General features: G+C 57.7%; 1 non-coding gene across 1 annotated transcript in view; it reads left to right on the top strand.

The window, feature by feature from the left end:
* Positions 1–14950: 14950 nt before the first annotated feature.
* The window catches only part of LOC147038509 (18S ribosomal RNA), a 1907-nt gene continuing 1857 nt past the window's right edge, over positions 14951–15000 (top strand). Inside the window, exon 1 of the ribosomal RNA XR_015063854.1 lies at positions 14951–15000. This exon is cut by the window's right edge and continues 1857 nt beyond it. This is a non-coding gene — a ribosomal RNA (18S ribosomal RNA).

Raw genomic sequence — 15000 nt, 5'->3', positions numbered from 1 at the left:
CCAGAGCTCCATAGCTCCATAGCACCAGAGCTCCATAGCTCCATAGCACCAGAGCTCCATAGCTCCATAGCACCAGAGCTCCATAGCTCCATAGCACCAGAGCTCCATAGCTCCAGAGCTCCATAGCTCCAGAGCTCCATAGCTCCATACTTCCATAGCTCCAGAGCTCCATGGCTCCATACTTCCATAGCTCCAGAGCTCCAGGGCTCCATAGCTCCATACCTCCAGAGCTCCATACCTCCAGAGCTCCATACCTCCAGAGCTCCATAGCTCCATAGCACCAGAGCTCCATAGCTCCATAGCACCAGAGCTCCATACCTCCAGAGCTCCATACCTCCAGAGCTCCATAGCTCCATAGCACCATAGCTCCATAGCTCCATAGCACCAGAGCTCCAGTCAGAGAGTTGGCGAAAATTGCACTAAGTGCGAAAGCCCATTCATTTACAACGGCGTGTCCACAAGGCGGCGACATTTCCCCGTTACCGGTGGCTGCGCGGCGGGAGAGTGGCAGAGCTCATCCGAGCGGCTGGAACTCTGCGCCGGCGTGGTCGAGCGGCTGGCCTCGGTAGTTGAGGTACCAGGGGTGGGCCGGGGAGCTCCAGGCGGGTCTTGTGAGAGAGTGAAGCCGAGCGGCTGGAACTCTGGGCCGGCGTGGTCGAGCGGCTGGCCTCGGTAGTTGAGGTACCAGGGGCGGGCTGGGGAGCTCCAGGCGGGGCTTGTGAGAGAGTGAAGCCGAGCGGCTGGAACTCTGGGCCGGCGTGGTTGAGCCACGGAGGGTGCTGGCTGGTGGCTCCATAGCTCCAGAGCTCCATACTTCCATAGCTCCATAGCTCCATACTTCCATAGCTCCAGACTTCCATAGCTCCATAGCTCCATAGCTCCATAGCTCCAGAGCTCCATAACTCCATACTTCCATAGATCCATAGCTCCATAGCTCCATACTTCCATAGCTCCATAGCTCCATACTTCCATAGCTCCATAGCTCCAGAGCTCCATAGCTCCAGAGCTCCATAGCTCCAGAGCTCCATAGCTCCATAGCTCCATACTTCCATAGCTCCAGAGCTCCATGGCTCCATACTTCCATAGCTCCAGCCTGGCTGGCTGGTGGCTCCATAGCTCCATACATCCATAGCTCCATAGCTCCCTACTTCCATAGCTCCATAGCTCCAGAGCTCCAGAGCTCCATAGCTCCATAGCTCCATAGCTCCATACTTCCATACTTCCATACTTCCATAGCTCCATAGCTCCGTACTTCCATAGCTCCATAGCTCCATAGCTCCATACTTCCATACTTCCATAGCTCCATAGCTCCATAGCTCCATACTTCCATACTTCCATAGCTCCATAGCTCCATAGCTCCATACTTCCATAGCTCCATAGCTCCATAGCTCCATAGCCCCAGAGCTCCATAGCTCCATAGCTCCATAGCTCCATAGCTCCAGAGCTCCAGAGCTCCATACTTCCATAGCTCCAGAGCTCCAGCCTGGCTGGTGGCTCCATAGCTCCATACTTGCAGCCACGGAGCTGGCGAAAATTGCACTAAGTGCGAAAGCCCATTCATTTACAAGGGCGTGTCCACAAGGCGGCGACATTTCCCCGTTACCGGTGGCTGCTTAGCGGGAGAGTGGCAGAGCTTATCCGAGCGGCTGGAACTCTGCGCCGGCGTGGTCGAGCGGCTGGCCTCGGTAGTTGAGGTACCAGGGGCGGGCTGGGGAGCTCCAGGCGGGGCTTGTGAGAGAGTGAAGCCGAGCGGCTGGAACTCTGGGCCGGCCTGGTCGAGCGGCTGGCCTCGGTAGTTGAGGTACCAGGGGCGGGCCGCGGAGGTGGCTCTTCCATAGGCACGGAGGGTGCTGGAGCTCCACACTTCCCTAGGCACGGAGGGTGATGGAGCTCCACACTTCCATAGCTCCAGGCACGGAGGGTGCTGGAGCTCCACACTTCCATAGCTCCAGGCACGGAGGGTGCTGGAGCTCCACACTTCCATAGGCACGGAGGGTGCTGGAGCTCCACACTTCCATAGGCAGGGAGGGTGCTGGAGCTCCACACTTCCATAGGCAGGGAGGGTGCTGGAGCTCCACACTTCCATAGGCAGGGAGGGTGCTGGAGCTCCACACTTCCATAGGCACGGAGGGTGCTGGAGCTCCACACTTCCATAGGCAGGGAGGGTGCTGGAGCTCCACACTTCCATAGGCAGGGAGGGTGCTGGAGCTCCACACTTCCATAGGCAGGGAGGGTGCTGGAGCTCCACACTTCCATAGGCAGGGAGGGTGCTGGAGCTCCACACTTCCATAGGCAGGGAGGGTGCTGGAGCTCCACACTTCCATAGGCAGGGAGGGTGCTGGAGCTCCACACTTCCATAGGCACGGAGGGTGCTGGAGCTCCACACTTCCATAGGCAGGGAGGGTGCTGGAGCTCCACACTTCCATAGGCAGGGAGGGTGCTGGAGCTCCACACTTCCATAGGCACGGAGGGTGCTGGAGCTCCACACTTCCATAGGCAGGGAGGGTGCTGGAGCTCCACACTTCCATAGGCAGGGAGGGTGCTGGAGCTCCACACTTCCATAGGCAGGGAGGGTGCTGGAGCTCCACACTTCCATAGGCACGGAGGGTGCTGGAGCTCCACAGTTCCATAGGCACGGAGGGTGCTGGAGCTCCACACTTCCAGCCACGGAGCATGCTGGCACTTCCACCTTGCTTGCTAAGTCGGCGTGATCTTGCCCAAAAAGTCCCTCCTCACCTCCAGCTGGAAGTGGAAAAAAATCCTCCACCTGCTTGGCCGAGGTTCTGGAAGCCAGCAGCTCGCAGAATGTTGCCAAAGTTTCACTGGAAGGAAAAGAAAAGAGAAGACCGAGTGCGCATTTCACCTACCGCCGAATGTCCACAAGAGGGAAGTGTCACTCCGTCGCAGAATCTGCGCCGACGCACTCGGCACCCTTCGAATTTATGGTGCCGGTGCGGGTGTTCTGGGTGCAAAAAGGCCGCCCAAGTGGTAGAAAAAAATCAGACTTCGTCTCTTAGGTCGAAATTAATGCCAAGTTTTGAAATGCGCTGGCAGGGGTGGACCAGGGCCCGTTAGAAGTGCTTAGCCGAGGTCCTGGAAGCCTAACCCGGCGTGATCTTGTGCAAAAAGCCGCTGCTGAGCTCCAGCTGGAAGTGTAAAAAGAACCGGGCTGGATCAAAAAAAGAACCGGGCGGCCCGTTAAAATTGCTTAGCCGAGGTCCTGGAAGCCTAACCCGGCGTGATCTTGTGCAAAAAGCCGCTGCTGAGCTCCAGCTGGAAGTGTAAAAAGAACCGGGCTGGTTCAAAAAAAAGAACCGGGCGACCCGTTAGAAGTGCTTAGCCGAGGTCCTGGAAGCCTAACCCGGCGTGATCTTGTGCAAAAAGCCGCTGCTGAGCTCCAGCTGGAAGTGTAAAAAGAACCGGGCTGGATCAAAAAAAGAACCGGGCGGCCCGTTAAAATTGCTTAGCCGAGGTCCTGGAACCCTAACCCGGCGTGATCTTGTGCAAAAAGCCGCTGCTGAGCTCCAGCTGGAAGTGTAAAAAGAACCGGGCTGGTTCAAAAAAAGAACCGGGCGACCCGTTAGAAGTGCTTAGCCGAGGTCCTGGAAGCCTAACCCGGCGTGATCTTGTGCAAAAAGCCGCTGCTGAGCTCCAGCTGGAAGTGGAAAAAGAACCGGGCTGGATCAAAAAAGAACCGGGCGACCCGTTAAAATTGCTTAGCCGAGGTCCTGGAAGCCTAACACGGCGTGATCTTGTGCAAAAAGCCGCTCCCGAGCTCCAGCTGGAAGTGTAAAAAGAACCGGGCTGGATAAAAAAAGAACCGGGCTGGATAAAAAAAAGAACCGGGCGACCCGTTAAAATTGCTTAGCCGAGGTCCTGGAAGCCTAACCCGGCGTGATCTTGTGCAAAAAGCCGCTCCCGAGCTCCAGCTGGAAGTGTAAAAAGAACCGGGCTGGATAAAAAAAGAACCGGGCTGGATAAAAAAAAGAACCGGGCGACCCGTTAAAATTGCTTAGCCGAGGTCCTGGAAGCCTAACCCGGCGTGATCTTGTGCAAAAAGCCGCTCCCGAGCTCCAGCTGGAAGTGTAAAAAGAACCGGGCTGGATAAAAAAAGAACCGGGCTGGATAAAAAAAAGAACCGGGCGACCCGTTAAAATTGCTTAGCCGAGGTCCTGGAAGCCTAACCCGGCGTGATCTTGTGCAAAAAGCCGCTCCCGAGCTCCAGCTGGAAGTGTAAAAAGAACCGGGCTGGATAAAAAAAAGAACCGGGCTGGTTCAAAAAAGAACCGGGCGACCCGTTAAAATTGCTTAGCCGAGGTCCTGGAAGCCTAACACGGCGTGATCTTGTGCAAAAAGCCGCTCCCGAGCTCCAGCTGGAAGTGTAAAAAGAACCGGGCTGGATAAAAAAAAGAACCGGGCTGGTTCAAAAAAGAACCAGGCGACCCGTTAAAATTGCTTAGCCGAGGTCCTGGAAGCCTAACACGGCGTGATCTTGTGCAAAATGCCGCTCCCGAGCTCCAGCTGGAAGTGTAAAAAGAACCGGGCTGGATAAAAAAAAGAACCGGGCTGGATCAAAAAAGAACCGGGCGACCCGTTAAAATTGCTTAGCCGAGGTCCTGGAAGCCTAACACGGCGTGATCTTGTGCAAAAAGCCGCTCCCGAGCTCCAGCTGGAAGTGTAAAAAGAACCAGGCTGGATAAAAAAAAGAACCGGGCTGGATCAAAAAAGAACCGGGCGACCCGTTAAAATTGCTTAGCCGAGGTCCTGGAAGCCTAACACGGCGTGATCTTGTGCAAAATGCCGCTCCCGAGCTCCAGCTGGAAGTGTAAAAAGAACCGGGCTGGATCAAAAAAAGAACCGGGCTGGATCAAAAAAGAACCGGGCGACCCGTTAAAATTGCTTAGCCGAGGTCCTGGAAGCCTAACACGGCGTGTTCTTGTGCAAAAAGCCGCTCCCGAGCTCCAGCTGGAAGTGTAAAAAGAACCGGGCTGGATAAAAAAAAGAACCGGGCTGGATCAAAAAAGAACCGGGCGACCCGTTAAAATTGCTTAGCCGAGGTCCTGGAAGCCTAACACGGCGTGATCTTGTGCAAAAAGCCGCTCCCGAGCTCCAGCTGGAAGTGTAAAAAGAACCAGGCTGGATAAAAAAAAGAACCGGGCTGGATCAAAAAAGAACCGGGCGACCCGTTAAAATTGCTTAGCCGAGGTCCTGGAAGCCTAACACGGCGTGATCTTGTGCAAAATGCCGCTCCCGAGCTCCAGCTGGAAGTGTAAAAAGAACCGGGCTGGATAAAAAAAGAACCGGGCTGGATCAAAAAAGAACCGGGCGACCCGTTAAAATTGCTTAGCCGAGGTCCTGGAAGCCTAACACGGCGTGTTCTTGTGCAAAAAGCCGCTCCCGAGCTCCAGCTGGAAGTGTAAAAAGAACCGGGCTGGATAAAAAAAGAACCGGGCTGGATCAAAAAAGAACCGGGCGACCCGTTAAAATTGCTTAGCCGAGGTCCTGGAAGCCTAACCCGGCGTGATCTTGTGCAAAAAGCCGCTCCCGAGCTCCAGCTGGAAGTGTAAAAAGAACCGGGCTGGATCAAAAAAAGAACCGGGCTGGATCAAAAAAGAACCGGGCGACCCGTTAAAATTGCTTAGCCGAGGTCCTGGAAGCCTAACACGGCGTGTTCTTGTGCAAAAAGCCGCTCCCGAGCTCCAGCTGGAAGTGTAAAAAGAACCGGGCTGGATAAAAAAAAGAACCGGGCTGGATCAAAAAAGAACCGGGCGACCCGTTAAAATTGCTTAGCCGAGGTCCTGGAAGCCTAACACGGCGTGATCTTGTGCAAAAAGCCGCTCCCGAGCTCCAGCTGGAAGTGTAAAAAGAACCAGGCTGGATAAAAAAAAGAACCGGGCTGGATCAAAAAAGAACCGGGCGACCCGTTAAAATTGCTTAGCCGAGGTCCTGGAAGCCTAACACGGCGTGATCTTGTGCAAAATGCCGCTCCCGAGCTCCAGCTGGAAGTGTAAAAAGAACCGGGCTGGATAAAAAAAGAACCGGGCTGGATCAAAAAAGAACCGGGCGACCCGTTAAAATTGCTTAGCCGAGGTCCTGGAAGCCTAACACGGCGTGTTCTTGTGCAAAAAGCCGCTCCCGAGCTCCAGCTGGAAGTGTAAAAAGAACCGGGCTGGATAAAAAAAGAACCGGGCTGGATCAAAAAAGAACCGGGCGACCCGTTAAAATTGCTTAGCCGAGGTCCTGGAAGCCTAACACGGCGTGTTCTTGTGCAAAAAGCCGCTCCCGAGCTCCAGCTGGAAGTGTAAAAAGAACCGGGCTGGATAAAAAAAGAACCGGGCTGGATCAAAAAAGAACCGGGCGACCCGTTAAAATTGCTTAGCCGAGGTCCTGGAAGCCTAACACGGCGTGTTCTTGTGCAAAAAGCCGCTCCCGAGCTCCAGCTGGAAGTGTAAAAAGAACCAGGCTGGATAAAAAAAGAACCGGGCTGGATCAAAAATGAACCGGGCAACCCGTTAAAATTGCTTAGCCGAGGTCCTGGAAGCCTAACACGGCGTGATCTTTTGCAAAAAGCCGCTCCCGAGCTCCAGCTGGAAGTGTAAAAAGAACCGGGCTGGATAAAAAAAAAGAACCGGGCTGGTTCAAAAAAGAACCGGGCGACCCGTTAAAATTGCTTAGCCGAGGTCCTGGAAGCCTAACCCGGCGTGATCTTGCCCGAAATTCGGCCTCTATACTTCCATTTTAGGTACCAGGCGCTCATAGTGTGTTGGTCCCACTAGTCAGTGTACTGGTCCCACTCGCTAGTGTACTGGTCCCACTAGTCAGTGTACTCATCCAGTTACCCCCCGTTTTCCAAAACACCATCGGCACGTATAAGGGGGGGACTCCTGAGAGAGATGAGGTATATGCCAGCGCAACACCAATCCGCTCCGCGCTGGTTCCCATGTCGGCTACGGATGAATAAAACCAGCCTGTCCCCCCTGGAGCTCACGAGACACGGAATTTTTTCTAAGTGCCAACGGCTCTTCCGAGCAAACGTGTCCGCTCCGGCTGGTTCCCCCGTCGGCCTCGAATGACGAAAAATGCCGGTCTCCGCCCGGAGCTCATGACAAACGAAAAATTTTCTAAGTGCCAACGGCACTTGCGAGCGAATGTGTCCGCTCGGCGCTGGTTCCCGGGTCGAACCCGGAAGACGAAAAACGCCGGTCCTCGCCTGGAGGTCCCAGCAAAATCAGCGAAAAAACGACTAAGTGTCAACTTTCAAAAAAACGACTAAGTGTCAACTTTCGAAAAAACGGCTAAGTGTCGACTTTCGAAAAAACGGCTAAGTGTCGCCTTTCGAAAAAACGACTAAGTGTCGCCTCTCTGAAAAAACGACTAAGTGCCCACGGCTCTGCGGGGCTTGTGAGTCCGCCCCGCGCCGGTTCGGCGGTCGGCCTCAAAAAGCGAAAAATCAGCCTCTTTCCCTGGAGCTCACCAAAAATTTGTCGAAATTTTTCTAAGTTCTCCTCGAGGTACCAGGGGGTGAGGTACCCGGGCTAAGGTGCAGTACCTTTTTTGGTCTTCAGGTGCGCCAGAGTACAATGAAATGGTCCCAGTAGTCAGTGTACTCATCGACTTTCCCCCCGTTTTCCAAAGCACCTCGTTTACGAGTATGGAGGAGATGGTGCTGGTCTCCCCACGGCGTCGGACACGCCGTCCTCGACAGCACAAGGTCGGATAGAAGACCTGGAAAGCGCCGTGGCACGCGCTGGAGGTGGGCACTTTGGCGAAAAAACGACTAAGTGTCAACTTTCGAAAAAACGGCTAAGTGTCAACTTTCGAAAAAACGGCTAAGTGTCAACTTTCGAAAAAACGACTAAGTGTCACCTCTCTGAAAAAATGGCAAAGTGTCGCCTCTCTGAAAATTTTCTAAGTGCCCACGGCTCTGCGGGCTCGTGCATCCGAGCCGCGCCGGTTCTGCAACCGGCCTAGAATGACGAAAAATAACGGTCTCCTCCTGGAGCTCAGAGCCAATTGTGGCGAAAAAGTGGCAAAGTGCCCACGGCTCTGCGGGCTCGTGCATCCGACCCGCGCCGGTTCTGCAGCCGGCCTAGAATGACGAAAAATAACGGTCTCCTCCTGGAGCTCACAGCCAACTTGGCAAAAAGTTTCTAAGTGCCCACGGCCCTGCCGAGCTTTGGCGTCCGCCCAGCGCCGGTTCCGCAGTCGGCCTCGAATGACGAAAAATAACGGTCTCCTCCTGGAGCTCACAGCCAACTTGGCAAAAAGTTTCTAAGTGCCCACGGCCCTGCCGAGCTTTGGCGTCCGCCCAGCGCCGGTTCCGCAGTCGGCCTCGAATGACGAAAAATAACGGTCTCCTCCTGGAGCTCACAGCCAACTTGGCAAAAAGTTTCTAAGTGCCCACGGCCCTGCCGAGCTTTGGCGTCCGCTCAGCGCCGGTTCCGCAGTCGGCCTCGAATGACGAAAAATAACGGTCTCCTCCTGGAGCTCACAGCCAACTTGGCAAAAAGTTTCTAAGTGCCCACGGCCCTGCCGAGCTTTGGCGTCCGCCCAGCGCCGGTTCCGCAGTCGGCCTCGAATGACGAAAAATAACGGTCTCCTCCTGGAGCTCACAGCCAACTTGGCAAAAAGTTTCTAAGTGCCCACGGCCCTGCCGAGCTTTGGCGTCCGCTCAGCGCCGGTTCCGCAGTCGGCCTCGAATGACGAAAAATAACGGTCTCCTCCTGGAGCTCACAGCCAACTTGGCAAAAAGTTTCTAAGTGCCCACGGCCCTGCCGAGCTTTGGCGTCCGCCCAGCGCCGGTTCCGCAGTCGGCCTCGAATGACGAAAAATAACGGTCTCCTCCTGGAGCTCACAGCCAACTTGGCAAAAAGTTTCTAAGTGCCCACGGCCCTGCCGAGCTTTGGCGTCCGCTCAGCGCCGGTTCCGCAGTCGGCCTCGAATGACGAAAAATAACGGTCTCCTCCTGGAGCTCACAGCCAACTTGGCAAAAAGTTTCTAAGTGCCCACGGCCCTGCCGAGCTTTGGCGTCCGCTCAGCGCCGGTTCCGCAGTCGGCCTCGAATGACGAAAAATAACGGTCTCCTCCTGGAGCTCACAGCCAACTTGGCAAAAAGTTTCTAAGTGCCCACGGCCCTGCCGAGCTTTGGCGTCCGCCCAGCGCCGGTTCCGCAGTCGGCCTCGAATGACGAAAAATAACGGTCTCCTCCTGGAGCTCACAGCCAACTTGGCAAAAAGTTTCTAAGTGCCCACGGCCCTGCCGAGCTTTGGCGTCCGCTCAGCGCCGGTTCCGCAGTCGGCCTCGAATGACGAAAAATAACGGTCTCCTCCTGGAGCTCACAGCCAACTTGGCAAAAAGTTTCTAAGTGCCCACGGCCCTGCCGAGCTTTGGCGTCCGCCCAGCGCCGGTTCCGCAGTCGGCCTCGAATGACGAAAAATAACGGTCTCCTCCTGGAGCTCACAGCCAACTTGGCAAAAAGTTTCTAAGTGCCCACGGCCCTGCCGAGCTTTGGCGTCCGCTCAGCGCCGGTTCCGCAGTCGGCCTCGAATGACGAAAAATAACGGTCTCCTCCTGGAGCTCACAGCCAACTTGGCAAAAAGTTTCTAAGTGCCCACGGCCCTGCCGAGCTTTGGCGTCCGCTCAGCGCCGGTTCCGCAGTCGGCCTCGAATGACGAAAAATAACGGTCTCCTCCTGGAGCTCACAGCCAACTTGGCAAAAAGTTTCTAAGTGTCACATCTCTGAAAAAACGGCTAAGTGTCGACTTTCGAAAAAACGGCTAAGTGTCAACTTTCGAAAAAACGGCAAAGTGTCACATCTCTGAAAAAACGGCTAAGTGTCGACTTTCGAAAAAACGGCTAAGTGTCGCCTCTCTGAAAAAACGGCAAAGTGTCAACTTTCGAAAAAACGACAGAGTGTCGCCTCTCTGAAAAAACGACTAAGTGTCGACTCTGAGAAAATGGCAAAGTGCCCACGGCTCTGCGGGCTCGTGCATCCGACCCGCGCCGGTTCCCCAGCCGGCCTGAAATAAGGCAAAACCAGCCTCTCCGCCTGGAGCTCAGAGCCAACTTGGCGAATATTTTCTAAGTGCCCACGGCTCTGCGTGGCTACGGCGTCTGCCCAGCGCCGGTTCCTGGGTCGAACCCCGAGGACGAGGAATGCCGGTCTCCGCCTGGAGGTCCCAGCTTAATCGGCGAAAATTTTCTAAGTGCCCACGGCTCTGCCGGGCTCGTGCATCCGACCCGCGCCGGTTCCCCAGCCGGCCTGAAATAAGGCAAAACCAGGCTCTCCCCCTGGAGCTCAGAGCCAATTGTGGCGAAAAAACGACTAAGTGTCAACTTTCGAAAAAACGACTAAGTGTCAACTTTCCAAAAAAACGGCTAAGTGTCGACTTTCGAAAAAACGGCTAAGTGTCAACTTTCGAAAAAACGACTAAGTGTCGCCTCTGAAAAAACGACTAAGTGTCGCCTCTCTGAAAAAACGACTAAGTGCCCACGGCTCTGGGGGGCTTGTGAGTCCGCCCCGCGCCGGTTCGGCGGTCGGCCTCAAAAAGCGAAAAATCAGCCTCTCTCCCTGGAGCTCACCAAAAATTTGTCGAAATTTTTCTAAGTTCTCCTCGAGGTACCAGGGGGTGAGGTACCCGGGCTAAGGTGCAGTACCTTTTTTGGTCTTCAGGTGCGCCAGAGTACAATGAAATGGTCCCAGTAGTCAGTGTACTCATCGACTTTCCCCCCGTTTTCCAAAGCACCCCGTTTACGAGTATGGAGGAGATGGTGCTGGTCTCCCCACGGCGTCGGACACGCCGTCCTCGACAGCACAAGGTCGGATAGAAGACCTGAAAAGCGCCGTGGCACGCGCTGGAGGTGTCACTGTGGCGAAAAAGTGACTAAGTGTCAACTTTCGAAAAAACGGCTAAGTGTCAACTTTCGAAAAAACGGCTAAGTGTCAACTTTCGAAAAAACGGCTAAGTGTCACCTCTCTGAAAAAACGGCAAAGTGTCAACTTTCGAAAAAACGACTAAGTGTCAACTTTCGAAAAAACGACTAAGTGTCACCTCTCTGAAAAAATGGCAAAGTGTCAACTGCGAATGTGGTGGTGCATGGAAGGAAGTGGAGGACGGCCGCCTCCTTAAACACAGGCCGAAAAGGAGCGTCAGGGCCGGCTCCTTAAACACGGACCGAGTGTCGCCCTTAACACAGACCAAGCGGAGGACGGCCGCCTCCTTAAACACAGGCCGGAGAGGAGCGTCAGGGCCAGGCTCCTCAAACATGGACCGAGTGTCGCCCTTAACACAGACCAAGGGGAGGACGGCCGCCTCCTTAAACACAGGCCGGAGAGGAGCGTCAGGGCCAGGCTCCTCAAACATGGACCGAGTGTCGCCCTTAACACAGACCAAGGGGAGGACGGCCGCCTCCTTAAACACAGGCCGGAGAGGAGCGTCAGGGCCAGGCTCCTCAAACATGGACCGAGTGTCGCCCTTAACACAGACCAAGGGGAGGACGGCCGCCTCCTTAAACACAGGCCGGAGAGGAGCGTCAGGGCCAGGCTCCTCAAACATGGACCGAGTGTCGCCCTTAACACAGACCAAGGGGAGGACGGCCGCCTCCTTAAACACAGGCCGGAGAGGAGCGTCAGGGCCAGGCTCCTCAAACATGGACCGAGTGTCGCCCTTAACACAGACCAAGGGGAGGACGGCCGCCTCCTTAAACACAGGCCGGAGAGGAGCGTCAGGGCCAGGCTCCTCAAACATGGACCGAGTGTCGCCCTTAACACAGACCAAGCGGAGGACGGCCGCCTCCCTAAATACAGGCCGAACCGGAGCGCGAGTGTCGCTCCTTAAACACGGACCGAGTGGAGGACGGCCGCCTCCTTAAACACAGGCCGAACAAAATGACACAAAGTGTCAACTGCGAATGTTGTCCATCCAAGGAAGGAGCGTGATGCCCGGCCGGCTCCTTAAACACAGGCCGAGAGTCGCCCCGGACGGTCCGCCTCGCGGCGCCCGCCCGCTCGGATAAAATGACACAAAGTGTCAACTACGAATGTTGTCCATCCAAGGAAGGAGCGTGATGCCCGGCCGGCTCCTTAAACACAGGCCGAGAGTCGCCCCGGACGGTCCGCCTCGCGGCGCCCGTCTGCTCGGATAAAATGACACAAAGTGTCAACTGCGAATGTTGTCCATCCAAGGAAGGAGCGTGATGCCCGGCCGGCTCCTTAAACACAGGCCGAGAGTCGCCCCGGACGGTCCGCCTCGCGGCGCCCGCCCGCTCGGATAAAATGACACAAAGTGTCAACTACGAATGTTGTCCATCCAAGGAAGGAGCGTGATGCCCGGCCGGCTCCTTAAACACAGGCCGAGAGTCGCCCCGGACGGTCGCCTCGCGGCGCCCGTCTGCTCGGATAAAATGACACAAAGTGTCAACTACGAATGTTGTCCATCCAAGGAGGGAGCGTGATGCCCGGCCGGCTCCGAAAACACAGGCCGAGAGTCGCCCCGGACGGTCCGCCTCGCGGCGCCCGTCTGCTCGGATAAAATGACACAAAGTGTCAACTGCGAATGTTGTCCATCCAAGGAAGGAGCGTGATGCCCGGCCGGCTCCTTAAACACAGGCCGAGAGTCGCCCCGGACGGTCCGCCTTGCGGCGCCCGCCCGCTCGGATAAAATGACACAAAGTGTCAACTACGAATGTTGTCCATCCAAGGAAGGAGCGTGATGCCCGGCCGGCTCCTTAAACACAGGCCGAGAGTCGCCCCGGACGGTCCGCCTCTCGAGGCGCCCGCCCGCTCGGATAAAATGACACAAAGTGTCAACTGCGAATGTTGTCCATCCAAGGAAGGAGCGTGATGCCCGGCCGGCTCCTTAAACACAGGCCGAGAGTCGCCCCGGACGGTCCGCCTCGCGGCGCCCGCCCGCTCGGATAAAATGACACAAAGTGTCAACTACGAATGTTGTCCATCCAAGGAGGGAGCGTGAGGCCCGGCCGGCTCCGAAAACACAGGCCGAGAGTCGCCCCGGACGGTCCGCCTCTCGAGGCGCCCGCCCGCTCGGATAAAATGACACAAAGTGTCAACTACGAATGTTGTCCATCCAAGGAGGGAGCGTGATGCCCGGCCGGCTCCGAAAACACAGGCCGAGATTCGACCCCGGACGGGCCGTCTTCTCCCGGCGCCCGCCCGCGTACGCCCCCCATCCCCGGTCGCCCGTCTGCTCCCGGCGGGCCTCCGAGTACCCCCTCACCCAACTGACCGACTGGCACTCATGACCCGCCTTGGTAGGGCCCCCATCGGCCTCGGCTCGTCCGACGTCGGGTGGACGGTTCCTACCCACTGCGGGTCGCACTCTAGCGCCCCGGCCGCCGCGTGAGCGTGCGCTCCCCGCGCCGCCCCGCAGGCCCCGGCGCGACCGTACTGCGGCGAGACCGAGACGACCCGGTTTGGCATCCATCCCACCTAGCCACGATCCACGGAGGCCGAGCGAGCGGCTGAGTGTCGGGCGCCGCGCGTGCGAGCGTCCGCCGGCCGCGCCGGTCCTTCCGCGAATGTCGTTTCTCAAACCCTCCGGCTTGATAGCGGCGGCACCACGGGAAGCCGTCCACACACACCGTCCGACCTCTATCCGAAAAGCCTTCCCGACCAACCGCGGTCGCGGGGGCGTCTGTCGCTCCGCATCGGGGGGGCGTATGGCTTCCGCGCTACGCGCTGCGGGCTCGGGGGGGCCGCAACGGCTGAGTCTGACTCGGCCGGGGCGCAGCTTCCCTCCCGGCAGTCAGCAATAGTGCCGATCGCGCCTGCCACCAGCCCCCTCCCCGACGGGTTCGTCGGCGCCGGCTGGCCGCCGTCCGCCTTCGTTCCCCGAGGGTTCCCAACCAGCGCCGATCCAACTCCGCATCCTGGCCGCACGCAGTGCGTGCCTCGCGCGGGTAAGTCGCCGGCGCAGCGCCGCAGCTCCCGACCCCCGCGTACGGGAATAGTTGAGGGCCTCAGCGGGCCGCACCGACCGAGTCCGACTCGGGCCGGGGCGCAGATTCCCGCTTGGGTGACCGAACGTTCTCTGCTCGGGCCGGAGGGCCGACGCCCGTCCCCCCCCGTCGTCCCCCACGGACCGCCTCCGAGGCCACTTCGCACGGCTCATCCTCGGCTCCCTACCAATGCTTAATCGATGGGGCCGCCCGGCCGGATTCGCGCCACCCTGTCCACCGCGAGTCTCCCCAGACTAACCCGAGTTACCGCCCAGCTCGCCTAACCTTGCACTCGCTCTGCCAAACGGTCGTGTAGTCGGCGGGCCGTCCTACGGGTCGCCCTCCCTCCCCAAACGCGCGGCGGGATAGCGGCAAGGCGGCGGCGGCGGCCAGCGGCGTCGGGGCGCTCGCACCGGAGAAGAGGCGTCTTACGAGGCCGGGCGCAGCTCCCTCTCGTTTACTTGCTGAGTAGCGGCGCTCGAAGGTTCCGCGGCGAGCGCGGCTCATCCCATTGAATGTCCCTGCACCAGGCTCCATCGAAGGGCCGCCCGGCCGGATTCGCACCCCCCTGTCCACCGCGAAGTCCCCTCGACTAACCCGAGTTACCGCCCAGTTCGCCTAACCTTGCATCGCCCCGCCAAACGAGCGAGTTGTCGGCCGTCCTGCGGGTCGCCACCGGCCCCAAACGTGCGGAGGGATAGCGGCAAGGCGGCGGCGGCGGCCAGCGGCGTCGGGGTCGACCTAGCACCGGAGAAGAGGTGTCTTACGAGGCCGGGCGCAGCTCCTCTCGTTTAGGGGTCCGCGAGGGTCGCATTCGAGGTTCCGCGTCCTCGGCTTCGGCTGCGCCGGGTCCAGCCCGATCCATCTCACCCCGCGGCAGCGTCAGACCACCTAGAGCCCCCGCGAACCGCGGCCGGCGTCCGGAAAACAGTCGCGCGAGCCCCCGCTCCGGCGGGCCGGCGAGCGAGAGGCGCTACCCAGCCACCCTCTCTCCTACCTGGTTGATCCTGCCAGTAGCATATGCTTGTCTCAAAGATTAAGCCA

This window comes from Syngnathus leptorhynchus, unplaced genomic scaffold (assembly GCF_054491065.1).
Source record: "Syngnathus leptorhynchus isolate UIUO unplaced genomic scaffold, UIUO_Slep HiC_scaffold_53, whole genome shotgun sequence".
NCBI classification, from domain to species: Eukaryota; Metazoa; Chordata; class Actinopteri; order Syngnathiformes; family Syngnathidae; genus Syngnathus; species Syngnathus leptorhynchus.
This window is presented reverse-complemented; position numbering and strand designations above follow the sequence as displayed.